This window comes from Colobus angolensis, unplaced genomic scaffold, assembly GCF_000951035.1.
Source record: "Colobus angolensis palliatus isolate OR3802 unplaced genomic scaffold, Cang.pa_1.0 Scaffold114, whole genome shotgun sequence".
In the NCBI taxonomy this organism is placed as follows: Eukaryota; Metazoa; Chordata; class Mammalia; order Primates; family Cercopithecidae; genus Colobus; species Colobus angolensis.
The window spans coordinates 3,887,656-3,893,301 of record NW_012112475.1 but is presented as its reverse complement, the minus strand read 5'-3'; positions in this window follow the sequence as shown (position 1 = coordinate 3,893,301).

The window sequence follows — 5,646 nt, the reverse complement described above, 5'->3', positions numbered from 1 at the left end:
GCCTCCCAAAGTGCTGGGATTACAGGTGTGAGCCACCATGCCCGGCCTGTATTTTTAGTAGAGATGGAGTTTCACCACGTTGGCCAGGATGGTCTCTATCTCCTGACCTCATGATCTGCCCGCCTCAGCCTCCTGAAGTGCTGGGATAACAGGCATGAGCCACCGTGCCTGGCCTGTCTGTTATTTCTTTAGGAAAAATTCACACACAGAGACTCCACAATATAACAGAACAGATGTTTAAACTGGCTGTCCCCGAAACACAACAGGCTTGGGCCTACCTCAGGGCCCTCATTCATGCTGTCTCCTCTGTCTGGAACTCTTTTCACCCCCATCACCACATGGGCTGGAGCATCTCCTCATCCTAGCTTCGGCTCAAACGGGCTCACCAGAGAGGACTGTCCTGACCACTCTCTGCTGTTGCCCGTCCGTCCCCCTCTATCTCAGGTACACAGAATCGCTTCATCTGTGACACATTCTCATTGTTGCCTGTGATTCCCTCACTTTAGGTTTATGTGGGGTTGTTTTTAGAGACCTGGTCTTGCTCTGTTGCCTGGGCTGGAGTACAGTGGTGCAATCATAGCTCACTGCATCCTGGAACTTCTGGGCCCCAGTGATCCTCCTGCCTCAGCCTTCCAAGTAGTTAGGACTACAGATGCATGCCACCATGGCTGGCTAATTTCGAAAAATTTTTTTTGTAGAGACGGGGTCTCACCGTGTTTCCTAGGCTGGTCTTGAACTCCTGGGCTCAAGTGATCTTCCCACCACAGCCTCCCAAAGTGCTGGAATTACAGGTGTGAGTCACCATGCCTGGCCCTGTGTGTATTTATTTTTACATAACATAATAAAAATCTGTGGAGTCAGCAGCAATCTGACACAAGAACTGGAACACTGAAAATAACCTATTTTCCCCAATGAATTCCTTTGCCATCCCATCTCCTGTCTTCCTTCACCTGAGGTAATGTCTATCCTGATTCTTCCAGAACATTAAAAAAGAAAAAAAGCTTTATTGAGATATAATTCACATACCACACCATTCAGTCATTTACAGTGTACAATTCAGTGGCTTTCAGTGCATTCACAGAGTTGTGCAGTTGTTGCCACAATGGATTTTAGAATATTTTCATCATCCCCAAAAGAAACCATTAGCATCAGTATTCATTAGCAGTCACTCTCCCATCTGCTCTGCCTTCCCTCTAATCCCCAGCCCTAGGCCACCATTAATCTGCTTCTGTATCCATGGATTTGTCTGTTCTGGACAGTTCATGTAAAGAGAATCATACAACATGTGACCTCTTGTGACTGGCTTCTTTCACTTAGCATCATGATTTCTAGGTTCATCTATGTTGTAGCATGTATCAGAACTTCCTTTTTGTTGCCAAATAACATTCCATTATAGGCCAGATGTGGTGTCTCATGCCTACAATCCCAACACTTTGGGAAGTAGAGGTTGGGAGGATTGCTTGAGCCCAGGAGTTCGAGACCAGTCTGGGCAACATAGTAAGACCCCATCTCTAAAAATAAAAAAAATTAACTGGGCCTGGTGGTGTGTGCCTATAGTTCTAGCTACTTGGGAGACTGAGGCAGGAAGATCTCTTGGGCCCTGGAGTTCCAGGCTGTAGTGAGCCATGATCACACCACTGCACTCCAGCTTGGGTGACAGTGGAACTGTCTCAAAAGAAAAAACATATATATATGGCCGGGTGTGGTGGCTCACACTTGTAATCCCAGCACTTTGGGAGGTCGAGGCAGGTGGATCATGAGGTCCGGAGCTGGAGACCATCCTGGCTAACACGGTGAAACCCCATCTCTACTAAAAATACAAAAAATTAGCCAGGCGTGGTGGCATGGGCCTGTAGTCCCAGCTACTCAGGAGGCTGGGGCAGGAGAATCACTTGAACCTGGGAGGCGGAGGTTGCAGTGAGCCGAGATTGTGCCACTGCACTCCAGCCTGGGCGACAGAGTGAGACTCCATCTCAAACAAAATAAATAAATTAGTAATATATTTATATATATGTATATTTATTTCTCATTTTCAACTTTCTCACTCAATGTTATAGGGCGGAGATTCATCCAAATTATTATACATATGTAGGGCTTGCTCATTTTTCACTGTAGGAATATCCTAGGATTTTCCTGTCTGTTCATGGACATTTGGATTATTGCCAGGTTTGGCCCTCATGAACAAGTGTTGGAATTAGCAGTCCTGGGTATGTCAAGATACAGCAGTGATGTTGATTCGTTCTATAAATATCATGAGTGTACTCAAATTCCTACAGAAGCCAAGAGAAGGAAGTAAAATGTTGAAAAACAAAACCCTAAACTCCCATTTGCCACCAAGATGTGGTTGTTATCAGTGCATACAGACTACTCTGAGTCCTTTCAAGTTGTGCCCAGAATCTAAACCTTGCAGATCCCAGGAGTCCAAGGCTGAGCTCACCATTGAGCTTCCAACCAGACTGCAGTAGTGGAGGGAGAGGTTCCTGGAGACAGATGCTGAGCACCCCACTGGTCCAGGTCACCAACATCTCTCATCTGGGGTCCTGCCCAGCATCTTTATGGGTCCCCCTGGGCCTACTAGGCCTCTTTCCATCCCATTATCCTCCTTGAAGCCAGAGTGATGGTATGTTTGAGTCATAAATCTTGTGTCTCCTCTTTTCTTGAAACCCTTCAGTGGTTTCTTATTACTGTCAATGATAAGCACCAGACTTCCACCTAGCCCATTAGGCCTGGCTTGGTCTGGCCCCTGCTCACCTATCCAACCTCCTCTCCCACTTTTTTGGTCTCCTGCTAGTTTCCAGCCACACCAGCCCCTTTTCAGTTTGTTGAATGAGCCAGGCCTCCCCACACAGGGGGGTGTTGCAGTCCCTTCGCTCACTCTTTCCAGAACTCGTACCTCTGTTTGCCTCCTTGAGGCTTTCCTAACTCCATGTTTCTTTTCTTCTTTTCTTTTTCTTTCTTTTTTTTTTTTTTAGGCGGAGTCTTGCTCTGTCACCCAGGCTGGTGTGCAATGGTGTGATCTCGGCTCACTGCAGCCTCTGCCTCCCAGGTTCAAACAATTCTCTCTCCTCATCTTCCCAAGTAGCTGGGATTACAGTCATGTGCCGCCATGCTTGGCTAGTTTTTGTATTTTTAGTAGAGACAGGGTTTCACTGTGTTGGCCAGGCTGGTCTCGAACTCCTGACCTCAAGTGATCTGCTTGCATCAGCCTCCCAAAGTGCTGGGATTACAGGCGTGAGGCACCATGCTGGCCCATCAGCCTCCATGTTTCTTTTCCTCAGTGCACTGTGCTCATTTGATACCCAGAGCAGATAATTTTAAACACACCTCCTCTAAATGACATCGTTTTCAGTACCAGTCATGAAATACATGCTGTCCTCCCACCTCAGTACCAGTCATGAATAATGCTAATGATAATGGCTAGAAAAGAAATGCATGGCCAGCGGGGCATGGTGGCTCGCACCTGTAATCTCAACACTTTGGGAGGCTGAGGGCAGCGGATTGCTTGAGCCCAGGAGTTCCAGACCGTCCTGGCCAACAGAGCAAGACTTCATCTCTATAAAAAGTTAAAAAAAGAAAAAGAAGAAGTACAGAAAGTGGAAATATTCTTTTGTTGAACTTTGTGTAACCATGTCAGTAAAAGTACATGTTATGGTACAAAAAAGGGAAAAGGGTATTGGATTGATACTTTTCAATTATGTTAATATATTTCTTTGAAAAAGAAAATATAAAACATACCTATCTGGTGGTCTGTTGCAATAATTACGTTAATTACAGTTTAAAAACAAGAAAATAACTCTTTAAAAATAAGAGTGAATTCCAATATTAAACATTGGTTAAACGTATTCAAATTTGGTAAAACATAACATCACTAAATACTAATAATGTACTTTTACTAAATTATACAATTTGCTGCTACCATCCTCTTCAGTTTATTTTGTTTCACTCTTTTAAAATTTTAAATACAAGGCTGGGCGTGGTGGCTTATGCCTGTAATCCCAGCACTTTGGGAGGCTGAGGTGGTGGATCACTTGAGGTCAGGAGTTTGAGACCAACCTGGCTAACATGGTGAAACCCTGTCTTTACTAAAAATACAAAGATTAGCCAGGAGTGGTGGCGGGCGCCTGTAATCCCAGCTACTCAGGAGGCTGAGGCAGGAAAATTGCTTGAATCCAGGAGGCGGAGGTTGCAGTGAGCTGAGATTGCACCACCACACTCCAGCCTGGACGATAGAGTGAGACTCCATCTCAAAAATAAAATAAAATAAAATAAAATAAAATAAAATACAAAAGCTTTGTAGTCACATAAAATGACAGGATTGAAGCAATTCAAGTTCTGGTTCTTAAGCTTCAAATAACTGTGCTATCATTGTTAATTTTGAATCTATTTTGTTTAAACCCAGACATATTTAGTACCAAAGGGGCTGCAAACAGGACTGTGCAGAAACAGGCTTGAACAATTTCAAACTGTTACAAACTTATTCTCAAAACTAAGGCATGTAGCTGAGTCTTGCTCCATGTGTATTAGGGCTGACTGCATAACTGGGAGTGAATTAACTGCCCTGTAGAGAATAATTTTATTAGCTTATAAAACAAATAAATTTACTTATAAGTAATTAAAATGTACTGATTTGAAGCTTACAAATATATTATTAAAACTCACTGGGCGTGGTGGCTCACACCTATAATCCCAGCACTTTGGGAGGCCGAGGTGGGAGGATCACCTGAGGTCAGGAGTTCGAAACCAGCCCGACCATCATGGAGAAACCCTGTCTCCACTAAAAAAATAAAAAATTAGCCGAGTGTGGTGGCGCATGCCTATAATCCCAGCTACTTGGGAGGCTGAGGTGGGAGAATCGCTTGAACCCAGGAGACAGAGGTTGTGGTGAGCTGAGATCACGCCATTGCACTCCAACCTGGGCAACAAGAGCGAAACTCCATCTCAAAAAAAAAGGAAAAAAAAAAAAACCCTCAAGGTCAGGCTTGGTGGCTTATGCCTGTAATTCCAGCACTTTGGAGGGCTGAGGTAGGAGGATCGCTTGAGCCCAGCAGTTAGAGACCAGCCTGGGCAACATGGTGAAACCCCATCTCCACAAACAATACAAAAATTTGCCGGGTGTGGTGGCATGCTCCTGTAGTCCCCAGTACTTGGGAGGCTGAGATGGGAGGATCGATTGAGTCCAGAAGGTCGAGGATGCAGTGAGCTGTGATCATGCCACTGGACTGTAGCCTGGCCTGGGTAATAGAGTGAGACCCTATCTCAAAAAACAGAAACAAAAACAAAAGCACATTGACTTTCAGTTTTATTATTGTTTTAAAATTATCTGCAGATAACATACCCCCTTATTGCCTACACAGGCCACTTGGTATACCACTGCAGAGTGCTGGGCAGCTTTGTAATTAACCTTCCAATTGTGTAAACTGGAAGCTTCATGAGGTCAGAAGGCCCACCTGGTTTTGACTCTCACTATCGTATCCCCAGCACCTAGCAGAGCCTGGTGCAATGTAGGCTCTTAATAAAACCTGTTCTTTTCTTTTTTTTTTTTTTTGAGACGGAACCTCGCTCTCTCACCCAGGCTGGAGCATAGTGGCGCGATCTCGGCTCACTGCAAGCTCCGCCTCCCAGGTTCACGCCATTCTTCTGCCTCAG